Consider the following 12,788-nt stretch of genomic DNA (forward strand, 5'->3'; position numbering starts at 1 on the left):
CGTTGAAAAAGAGGAAAGGAAAGACTTGTCAAAAGAAAGAGAAAAGATTGTTTTAAAAGAAAATTTCTCGTGAGATTAAGAAAGGAGTTCTCCGTTCGTGGCTTTTGGTTCGAGGTTGTGGTTACTTTGTCCAGTCATATTTAGCGATATTGGATTTGAGCTGTAGCGGTGTCACGATCCAATTTCACTACAGGTCATGATTACGCCCAACATCTTTGTCAGGCAAGCCATCGTTAAAGTATTAATAAGTTTTCATTTTCACTTTCTAAATTTGAAGTTGGAAACATATGATAATTAGTAATGTACGAAAATAATTATACAATTCCCAAAAGAATAGTCTATTAATGTGTGTGCCAAGACCTGGTGTCACAAGTTTACGGGCAACTAGTAGAATATACAAAAGAAAAATTCATCCTACTATTTGAAATAGAATAGACAACCAAAATAAAGAGAAACTCCATCATGTTGTTGGATGGCACAGGAAGGGGAACAACTCACCGTGGAAGTCTCGGACACTGATCAAGAATGTGCACCAAACTGGTAACCAGATGTACCTGCCTCAGGTCCTGTACCATTAAGTACAGAAGAGTAGTATGAGTACATAAACAATATGTACCCAGTAAGTATCCTGTCTAATCTCGAAGAAGTAGAGACGAGAGGTTGACTTGACACTTACTAGGGTCAAATAATATGAGAATGAATTATACGGACATGGGTAGAACAAATAATCAACAGTTTATAGCAAGAAATAACAGGTCCTCTCCTAGATAATATCACAGTTGGCCACTTTCATTCCAGGGCAAATAATAGAGCTTCATTCATAGAAAAATACTGAGTAAAGCATGCACAAGTAGTGCCGAGGTCGTACGGCCCGATCCAACATAAAAGTAAATTGTGCACTGCCAAGGGTCGAACGGCGCGAACCATAGATGCATCTACTACCCCACTAGCGAATCAAACATGCGACGCGGTCAAATATAATTAAACACAACAATAAGCAGACATGAATATGTAACTGGGGAGCAATTACTCACAAAAATATTAACTTCTCTTTAAAAAGGCCAAGAAAGATAATGTTTCTCTTACTAGTCTCATTCACCATAATAGTCATGATTTAAAGAATCCAAATTTAACATAAAATTGCAATAATATCACATAAAGCATGCTTTTGGGTCATAGACTACCCGGTTATGTGGGAGGAAGGCCGCATCTGCCTCAAGGTCTGAAGCACTACTCTCAAATGCTGCTCAAGCTCCCCCAGGCTATGCGAGTATATCAAGATGTCGTCAATGAAGACGATGAAAAAGGAATCAATATAAGGTCTGAACACCCTGTTCATCAAGTCCATAAATGTTGTTGGGGCATTAGTCAAGCCAAAGAACATCACCAGAAACTCATAATGGCCATATCTAGTCTGAAATGCAGTTTTCGGAACATCCGAGTACCGAATCTTCAACTGATGGTACCCTGACCTCAAGTCGATCTTAGAGAACACCCTAGCACCCTGCAACTGGTCAAACAAATCATCGATGCAAGGCAATGGATACTTGTTCTTGATGGTGACTTTGTTCAACTGGCGGTAATCAATGCACATCCGCATAGTCCCATCCTTCTTCTTCACAAATAACACTGGTGCACCCCAAGGCGATACACTGGGTCTAACAAACCCCTTTGCTAACAACTCCTCAAGATGCTCTTTCAACTCCTTTGGAGCCATACGGTACGGTGGGATAGATATAGGCTGGGTGCCTGGAGCCAAATCAATACAGAAATCAATATCACGATTCAGTGGCATGCCAGGAAGATCAGAAGGAAACACATCGGCGAACTCCCGAACTACTGGAACTGAGTCAATCGTCGGAGACTCTACAGCGGTGTCCCGAACATAAGCCAAATAAGCCAAACAACCCTTCTCGACCATATGCTGAGCGTTCAGGAAAGAGATAACCTGACTAGATGTATCAACTATGGAACCCTTCCACTCCAACCTTGGCAACCTTGGCATTGCTAATGTAACAGTCTTGGCATGGCAATCTAGGATGGCATGATATGAAGATAACCAATCCATGCCCAGGATGATCTCAAAGTCGATCATATCAAGCAATAGGAGATCTGTTCTAGTCTCGAAACCACAGAATGTGACCACACAGGACCGGTAGATCCGATCCACAACCACAGGAGTGGACACATGAATAGGAGTGCCCAAAGGCATACGAGGAATAACCAGGAAACGAGCAAACAGAGATGATACATATGAATAGGTGTACCATGGATTAAATAATACTGAAACATCTCTACCGCAGACAAAAATAATACATGTGATGACGACATCTGAGGCCAATGCATCTGGCCTAGACGGAAGGGCATAGAATCTGGCTGGAGCACCGGCTGGCTGGCCTCAACCTGACTGAGCAGTAGCTGGCTGGACTCTCCCTGCCTGGCCTCCACCTCTAGGGCGGCCACTACCCGTCTATCCCCCGCCTCTGGGAGGCTGAGCAATCGGTGCTGAAATCATAGGCTGCTGACCCTGCTATACTGCCTTGCCCCGAAGTCTGGGGTAGATCCTCTTCATGTGAACCGGATCTCCAAACTTGTAGCAACCCCTCGGCACCATAGCCTGCTGCCATGAAGTCTGAGCTTGTTGACCCGAATCCACTAGAAGAACCTTGAATGGCTGGTAGGCGATATGAACTCTCTGGCATGGCACTGAAGTAAGCACTGGAAGAACCCTGATGACCAAAATACCCGCCGGAGGAACCCTGAATAGCTGGTAAACGGTAAGAACTCTCTAGCATCACACTGAATAAGGTCTCATTGGAGCACCCCGGGGAGGCGGTAGTGGTGCTGGATATGGGGGCCTGCTGGGCTGATCCCTCCTGATGTGCCCCCTACCCCTAGCTGGGGCACCTCTGAACTCTCCAGAACACCGGGCCCTCTTGTCCTGCTGAAACTGCTCTCTACCCCTCTGACGATAACCCTCAATCCTACGAGCAATCTCCACCACTATCTAATACTTAGTACCCATCTCCACCTCTCGGGTCATGCTAGCTCGAATACTGGGGTGCAATCCCGCAAAAAATCTCTGCACTCTCTCTGCATATGTGGGAAGTATCATGAGTGCATGGCGAGACAACTCAGAAAACCTCGCCTCATAATCGGTCACGGACATCTAACCCTGCTCAAGATGCTCAAACTGATATCGCAGCCCTTCCTTGTCAGAGGGTGGAATATACCTATCCAAGAATAACTGTGTGAACTGACCCCAAGTGAGGGGAGGAGAGCCTACTGGCCTGCCAAGAACATAAGATTGCCACCATCTACGGGCCCTGCCCTTCAGCTGAAAAGTAGTGAAGTCAACCTCATGTGACTCCAATATCCCCATGTTATGCAGTCTGTCCCTACACCTATCTATGATGTCCTGGGCATCCTCAGGACGCTCACCCCCGAAGACAGGAGGGTGAAGTCTAGTCCATCTGTCCAATAACTTCTGTGGGTCACCATCCACAGCTGGTCTAGGCTCGGGAACCACTGCAGCAACTGGATGAGCCCCATATGCGGGTAGTGCACCTGGAGTCTGATACACTGCAACTGCATGACTAGGAGCCTGAGCAGTAGGGGTCTGTGCTCCCCCTCATGCATGTGATGTAGCTAGATCTGCTGAAAATAAACCAGCCTGAGTCATGGTGTCCATGAACCGCAACATACGGCCCATGATCTCGTGGAATCCCATTGCTGTCATAAAGTCCGTCGGGGTAGGCTCGGCTGCGAGCACCTCACCCTGCTCCTCAACGATAGGATCTCCCGCAGGATCTGCTGGTGGTGCTACTGGGACAGCTCTAGGATGCCTTCGTCCCCTACCTCGGGCCAGTGCCCTCCTCTGGCCTCCGCCTCGACCTCTAACAACGGGGGGAGCAGCTCCTCCCCGGCCGGGAACATCAGTCGTGCGTGTCCTCACCATCTATGAGAGAATAGAAGAGGGAAATTTAGTATACCAACCACTGCATGATAGGAAATGAATAAAGAGTAGTTTTCCTAACACCCTATAGCCTCTCGAAGATAAATACAGACGTCTCTGTACCGATCCGCAAGACTCTATTATGTTTGCCCATGACTTGTGAGACATACGTGAACCTAGTGCTCTGATACCATGTTATCACGACCCAATTCCACTACAGGTCATGATGGCGCCCAACATCTTTGTTAGGCAAGCCACCGCGGAAGTATTAATAAGTTTTCATTTTCACTTTACTAAAACAAATACAGAAATTTCTAAATTTGAAGTTGGAAACATATGATAATTAGCAATGTACGAAAATAGTTATACAATTTCCAAAAGAATAGTCTACTAATGTGTGTGCCACCTGGTGTCACAAGTTTACGGGCAACTAGTATAATATACAAAAGAATAAATCCATCATACTTTCTGAAATAGATAGACAACCAAAATAAAGAGAGACTCCATCATGTTGCTGGACGGCACATGAAGGGGAGCAGCTCACTGTGAAAGTCTCGGACACTGATCAAGAATGCGCACCAGACTGGTAACCAGAGGTGCCTATCTCAGATCCTGTACAATTAAGTACAGAAGTGTAGTATGAGTACATAAATAATATGTACCCAGTAAGTATCCTGTCTAATCTCAAAGAAGTAGAGACGAGAGGCCGACTTGACACTTGCTAGGGTCAAATAATATGAGAATGAATTATACTGAGCATGGATAGAACAAATAATTAACAGTTTATAGCAAGAAATAACAGGTCCTCTCCTAGATAATATCACAGTTGGCCACTTTCATTCCAGGGCAAATAATAGAGCTCAATTCATAGAAAAATAATGAGTAAAGCATGCGCAAGTAGTGCCGAGGTCGTATGGCCCGATCCAACATAAAAGTAAATTGTGCATTGCCGAGGGTCGAATGACGCGAACCACAGATACATCTATTTCCCCGCTCGCAAATCAAATGTGCGACGCGGTCAAATGTAATTAAACATAACACTAAGTAGACATGAATATGTAACTCGGGAGCAATTACTCACAGAAATATCAACTTCGCTTTAAAAAGGCCAAGAAAGATAATGTTCCTCTTACTAGTCTCATTTACCATAATAGCCATGATTTAAACAATCCAAATTTAACATAAAATTGCAAGAATATCACATAAAGCATGCTTTTGGGTCATAGACTACCCGGACTTAGCATAATAGTAGCTACGCACGGACTCTCGTCACCTAGTGCGTATGTAGCCTCTGCATTTAATGGAAAATTATTTTATTATATCACCTATGGGGATAATTCCCTCTTAAAAGGTTAGATAGGAGACTCACCTTGCTCCAAAGCGTACTTCCAATACCAAGAACGAGCTCAAACACTTAATTTGGAGCCGAACAATCCAAAACTATATAAACGAGGTAGGAACTAGTCAATACAAGCTCACAAGATCGCATTCTAACTATTTAAGCAATTTTCCAACCTTAAACACAAGTTTTCTAAAATTCGACCCCGGGCCCATGTGCTCGGATTCCGAAATTTTTCGAAGAAAGTTATTCTCTATAACCTAAGGATCAAGAATATATGATTTCTAACGCATTTCATAATAAATTTCGTGGTTAAATCTAACTTTTATCAAAACCCTAGGTTTTGCTCTAACCCCATGATTTTACCTTAATCTTTGCGTGTTAATCTACCCAAGACTCAAGTATTACACTAAAAATAAGTAGGGTAAATTTACCTCAAGATGCTAGGTGAAAGTTCTCTCTCAAGAGCTCCAAAATCGCCCAATGGGTGAGGGAAAAATGGCCAAAATGACTTAGAGCTCGAGTAAATGAAGCTTACTGCTTTAGTGATTTCCGCATCTGTGGTCAGGGGACCGCATCTGTGGTCCCGCTTCTGCGAGAGGAACGCTGCATCTGCAGATTTGGCCAAGTGGGATGGGACCGCTCCTGTGGTCTTGAAGCCGCTTCTGCGACTATGAAGCCACTTCTGCGGTTTTGGGCCTGGCCTACCTTAGCTGCATCTGCGAGAGGACGACCGCTTGTGCGGTCTCGCACCTGCAGCTGACCAACCACAGGTGCGGTTATGACAACAACCTGAAGCTTCAACTCTTCTCAAATTTTCCAACTTCACTCGAGCCTCGTCCTATTGACGCTCGGGGCTCCCGGGCCCCGCCCGAACATACCGACAAGTTTGAAATCATGAAATGGACCCGCTCGAACCTTCGGAACGCCCGAAACAACGCTAAATCTAAGAATCACCCCCTAAAACCAATTGGATCAAACTTATGAACTTCAAGTTCTTCAATTCACTTCTAACGTGTCGAAACGTACTTATACTACTCGGATTGACACCAAATTATGTAGGCAAGTCCTAAATGTTATATTGGACATGTACTGGGCTCCGGAACCAACATATGAGCCCGATACCAACGTGATCAATCATTATTTAGTTTCTTTAAATTCTTAGAATTTCAGTTTAACAATTTCTAATAAAAATTCATTACTCGGGCTAGGGATCTTGGAATTCGATTCCGGGCATACACCCAGGTCCCATATTTTCCTACAAACCCTCCGGGACCGTCAAAACACAAATTCGGGTCCGTTTGCTAAAAATATTGACCAAAATCAAACTTAGCCTTTTAAGAAAATCTTAAGGAATCAAATGAGCCTATTCCAACCCAAACTCTTCCAAATCCCGAACCAATCATCCCCGCGGATCGTAAATTAGTTAAAGCAAGCACGGAAAGTTTTATTTTGGGGGATAGGGTTCTAAAGAAATAAAACGACCAGTCCGGTCGTTACAAGCGGATTTTCTTTCTTGTATTATTGGAGCTCTTTTACTAAGGTCCCAATTCTATCCTCCATTTATATTTCTTATAAATTCAGGGCATGATGATTTGGTTCCCTTTATTATTATTATTATTATTATTATTATTATTATTATTATTATTATTATTATTATTATTATTTTTGCCTTAATCTAGTGTTTTTCTTTCTGAGTATGTGTCTTTGAGTTATCGTTACTTTCTTTGAGTTTGTTCAATGAAAGATTTCTAAAAAAAAAAAAAACTCATATGGCATTTAGGTTAAAAATGGTGATGAAGATATATACAAAGTTTTGTATGCTATATTATTCCTAAGACATAAATGGGTTAACTTATCCTAATCATTCTTGTGAATAGGCCATGAAATATAATAAATTTTTCGTTATAAGATTGTAGTAAGTTGTTTTTATATAAAGAATTTTTTTTTCTTACCTGAGTATACATTTACAATTGTTAACTACTTAGTCATGAAAACTGAAAACTAAAAACTTTTAAGTATTAATTTAGTATGAATATTTTATTTTTTTATTAAAAAAAAGGGGAAAAAAAAGATTTGTGCCGAGAAAAGATTATGTGCTTAAGATATATAGTCCGTAAGTTGTTTCCATTTTTCATGTTAGGTAACTTGCTTGGATTTTTTATTTATATAGAAAGATTTTAAAGTTTCATTTTTTTTTACTATTTTGCTCGGTTTTCTGCGTTAGTAAATTTTGTTGCTTTGTATGGTTAAATATTTTTTTTTTGTTGTTAACTTTTATCTTAAGAATGTAAGTACTTAATTTTGATTTTGAATCCTAAAATGCAAGAATGAAGAATGCTCACTGTTTCGCCATGAAAATCCTCTCTGTTTGGTTTATGTCGTGTTTGTTTGTGTCGTTGAAAGCTGGTCTAGTTTGTAGGATTTTGCATCTGATTTGTTTAAGCAATAAGTCATGAATTCTTAATGAGTCTTAGATTGAAATCTTTTGGGAGATAAACATTAAATTAATGAATTTGTAATATTACTTGTTTACAATTAAGAGACTTGGGCATATATGGACCGTGAATGGGCATACCTTCTATTTGGGCTTACTAACACAAAAATGAATTAGGGGCGCAGGTAATTTGATTCTTTAAGGATAAATACGTTAGCCCGCTTCTCAAACAATTAAGAACTACTTATAAATGTTCTCAAAAATATTGGTAAAATTAGCCTCCTCAAAAATACTTTATTCATCAAATAATTTCATATTCATAACTTTGGACTTCGTAATAATCTCAAACTTAGAAGACAAAAACCCATGAATGCGCTAAAATGCTTTAGGCGCACTCTTAATTAATTGAATAATCGTAATTATGTTCACGTTTGCGTGACATAATTATGATTTTCAAAATAAACCAAGATATGCGTTCGTGCAACTTCGGGCGAAACAATCTTAATAATAATTAAACGTTATTAATTGTGTACATGTTCGCGTGACTCGAGTACGATTTAAAAAATGAATATTCGTAGAAATATACTTTAGGCGCGACTTAATCTATCATCGTGATTGTATACACATTTGCGTGACACAATTACGTTTTTCAAAATAAATCGAGGTATGTGTTCGCTCTGCTTTGGCCAAACTTTCTTAAATAATTAAGTGTTGTGAATTGTGTAAACATACACGTGACATGATTCTTAACGCGCCAAACAAAAAGATTACACGTACGCGTGACTCGTTTCAAGATAATTCCATAATCACAAATAATTAAGTAATCCAAAAGAGTTAAAAGGTAAAAGTATACATAAGTTTAAAACCCGTAATAATCCGTTAACTAAGCCAGGTATAATTATTAAAGCGACCGTGCTAGAACTACGGAATTCGGGAGTGCCTTACACCTTCTCCCGAGTTAACAGAATTCCTTACTCGGTCTTCTATGTTTTGCAGACTTAAACAGAGTCAATTTCCTTGAATTGGGATTTTAAAATAAATGGTGACTTGGAACACCGTAAATATTTATTCCAAGTGGCAACTCTTTAAATTAAAATAAATTAATCCCTTTTCAAATAATGTCACTTAAATTGGAAAAACTCATTTCTTTCCTCCCTCAGGAAAAAGGAGGTGTGACAGCTCTGGCGACTCTGCTGGAGAAGATAACCCAGAACATCTATTCAGGGTTTAGAATGCGAGCTTGTAATGTGATCTATACTTGGCTTTATTAATTTGATGTTATTATTGTGTTTTTGGGCCTAATGTGCTAACGCCACTTATTTACCGCTTTGATATTATTTGAATTGTATTAAACTATCTTCTTACGCCTCCCTTCTGAGTCTTCTGAATTTATGGTGCACACGTGCGCGTGGCCCATTTTTCTGTTAGAAGGCATACCAATTAGAACAAGGCTGGATCAAGTAACTCGGCTGGGTAGACTTTCCTGCTCCCGGTATGTTGCCCCCACCTCAGCTCGAGTTGTCCGCTTGGGTAAGCCAGGTCTAAAACACTTATCCTAGGATTAAATTTAGAATAACATAGCGTCATGTCGGATCCCTAGTAGGAATGTTTGTTTGCATCATGTGCATTTAACTTTGGGGACTCAACACAAGGGTTGGGTCCGTCTAGGACAGGTATACTCGAGAATTGCAAGACTATCCTGATGCATCTTATGTGCTACTTATGCACTGTTTTTGATTCGGCTTGTGCATGTTGACTGATTTCTAAAAAAAATAAAAATAAAAATATAAAAATTGAGCAAAAACTAGAAGGGAGAAAATAGGAGAGAGAAAATTTAACCGGTTTTTGAAAAATCTCGATATTTACCCCAAAAAGATTATTACAAAATAAGCCTAAATTTTTCAAAAAGTGTCATCCTATTCCTGAAACATTTACGAACTACGCAAGTCTGATTCTCATTGGATGTGAGATATGTAGGCAACCCCCATAAGGTTCGGTCCATTTTTACAAAAATAACTTTTAAAAAAAAGAAATGTGTCTAGTGTATTTTTATTTTATAAAAAACAAATAAGCAGACCCAGCTTCGGTTAATCCCCAATCGTTTTTGTCGAAATAGCCTTAGAACATCTTCAAAATTGTCGAAGGGTTGTTCTCGCAAGAATGGACATGTCTGTCAATTGGGCATGACTTTTATCATCATGCCCATCCCGACCGTAAAGTTATCTTTGGAAGTACGAAGGGGCCATAATTGCAAAAATAGCCACCCTCTCTTTGATTTTTCTTAAAATAGAGTTATATACAAAAGATTGTTTTACAAAACGAGTGCATTGGTTCTGTCTTTTGAGGCTAGTGTCAACTCTAACCTTAACCACCCACAAGTACAAAATGAGTACTACCCAGAACACACCGTTGACGGTTGTAGATGAGGCTCCACTTCGGCTTCAGATGTGGCGGTATGACTTAGGAGAAGATGGTCAGGAATGGGTCACCATGCATCTGGGAGACGTCACAGATATTATGAAAGTTAAACTAAGCGATGATTTGATTGAGGCACTAGTGACTTTTTGGGACCCTGTTCACAATGTCTTCCGCTACTCCGATTTTGAGGTTACTCCCACTTTAAAAGAGATAGCTAGATATTCTGGCTTTGGCGGGGATTTGAGAAACCAGAAGCTCATATTCCCGAAGGCTCCCTCTGTACACCGATTCTTTGGTCTTCTGAACATCAGTAATCAAATCAGAAAGACCAACGTAGTCAAAGGGTGTTGTTCTTTATACTTCCTATATTCTAGGTTCGAGCAGCCAAATGGGTTTGAAATTCATGAAAAAGGCATTATCAGCAAGCAGAACAAAGACACATGACAGATTCACCGTTGCTTCGCCTTCATAGTATCATTTCTAGGGATCATGGTCTTCCCAAACAAAGAGCGGACAATTGACATCCACATAGCTAGGGTCGTAAATGTCCTCACTACCAAAGAACATCACACTTTTGCCCCAATCATTCTATTAGACATTTATCGGGCTTTGACTTCGTGTAAGTCCGGGGCAAAATTCTTCGAAGGGTGCAATATTTTGTTGCAAATGTGGTTGATTGAACATCTCCGACATCACCCCAAGTTCGTGCGGTATGGTCCGAGCAAGGATAATTTCATTGAGAGTTATGAAGAAAGAATAAAAGATTATAATTCTCCAGAAGGGGTGGAAGCCTGGATATCCCACCTAAGACCTTTAAATGCAAGTCAAATTGAGTGGACTTTGGGATGGCTCCCGGTAAGAGAGGTGATACACATGTCGGCCCTAAAGAGTTATTTGCTGTTGTTGGGTTTGAGAAGTGTCCAGCCATATATGCCACTTGAAAGATGATTGTCCAAGTGATTGAGCTACACCCCGAAGCCCCACTCCCTGAGGCTTTAATCCAACAAATTTGGAATGGTTGTCGCTACTTGAAAGATGATACCCAAGTTTCAGATCCTGCGAAAGGTGAGATAGATCCGGGTTATGCTATGTGGTTTGAGAAGAGAACTCGCGTGGATGATGAGCCAGAACCTGAGCCTAAAAGGCCCGCAAAAAGGCTGCATGTTCAAGCCTTTAATGACAAAATCCAAGAACGGTTGGCTTGGGAATGGATACAAAGTAACTATACATGCCTTAGAAGAAAGCCTGAGGAACCTCAATTTTGAGAAAGACTTACAAGCACAAGAAGCAGAAGGTGAAAAAAAGAATCTGATTCACGAGAATGAAGCCCTCCATTTTCGGCTTCAACAGATGAAGAAAGCCTCTGAAGTGCCTGTGAGAAGTTGGAAAGACCAGGGATCTTGCCAATCTGATGGAAAAGGTGCAATATTATGGCTCCATCTTGGCAAAGACTAAAAAGGCGTTGGACAAAGCTAAGGAAAATATCGTACAGTTAAATGAGGAGGCCAAATCTAGTAAGGATCACTAAGTAATGAAATTTGAAGAAGAGAGGGCTCAATTCGAGAGAGAGAAGGCCTATTGGGTACGTTCAGAAGCTCAGCTCCATGCACAGTTGGAAGAATTGAGAAGGTACAATAGAGAATATCAACATGCAGATATTTATAGGGAGAGGGCACATGCTAGACTTCGGGCTCAGTTGGAGTCAGCTTTAGATCATGAGGGCCATATAAGAGAGATAGCCACCACTCGGTAGCAGCAGATCTTGGAGTCATCTTTAGATTGTGAGGGCCACATAAGAGAGATAGACACCACTCGCCAGAAGCAGTTACAAGATCAAGACCAGAGTTTCCAGTACTTTAGAGAGAAAGTCCATGATTTGGTTATTTATACCGTTCAAAGTTATATGAAGTGCCAAGGGATGGATTATGAGAAGTTTTTGGAGCATGCACCTACTTTTGCCCGTCATCTTGTAGAAGAATTAGAGAGGATGTACCGTACATTGGGGGGTCATCCAGGTCAAGCCCTACCATGATCAGATGTTCCAGTGGTTGAAAGCAAGAATATTGTGGAGTTGAAACATAGTCGTAGTTGTTAGTACTTTCCATATAGTAGTTATGTTCTAGTTTGACTCATTGTTAAGCCCTTTAAATTATTGTTTTTAGTCTTGTCAAAGTCTATTAAGTCGTGTTCGATGTAATGTCCTTTCTATCATTGTATTTTGAATTGTTTCGCTTTGTTAAAAAAACCAAAACTATTGGTGTTTTCTCCTGAACTATGTAATGGTCTGATTCATGCGACATCATAATACGTAGGCAATCCTCATCGGATGTGATCATGGCCATAATTAATCTGGAAAAAAAAGCAAAGAAAAAAGGGCGTCAAATTCAAGATGTGGATAAACTAATAAACCAATAAGCCGGGATAAAGCATGAAGCATTCCAAACTCATTCTAGAAATGAAAATGGCATTAGGTGTATGGCATACAATGTGTGATTAATATCTGCAAAATGCTTAACTCTAACACGTTTGTTATTTGTCATTTTTAAAAGATAAAGTTAAACAAAGGTGGTTGGTTTGTGGTTTAAACTGGCAACTCACCCTTACAACACGAGATCAAAAGAAAAAACTAGAATGGCGAA

At 40.6% G+C, this 12,788-nt stretch overlaps 1 pseudogene; it reads left to right on the forward strand.

Annotated features, from left to right (window-relative positions):
- Window positions 1-10,116: 10,116 nt before the first annotated feature.
- On the forward strand, window positions 10,117-11,097 carry LOC138875435 (uncharacterized; annotated as a pseudogene).
- Window positions 11,098-12,788: the final 1,691 nt, after the last annotated feature.

The sequence above is a fragment of the Nicotiana sylvestris genome, chromosome 8, assembly GCF_000393655.2.
Source record: "Nicotiana sylvestris chromosome 8, ASM39365v2, whole genome shotgun sequence".
Classification (NCBI taxonomy): domain Eukaryota; kingdom Viridiplantae; phylum Streptophyta; class Magnoliopsida; order Solanales; family Solanaceae; genus Nicotiana; species Nicotiana sylvestris.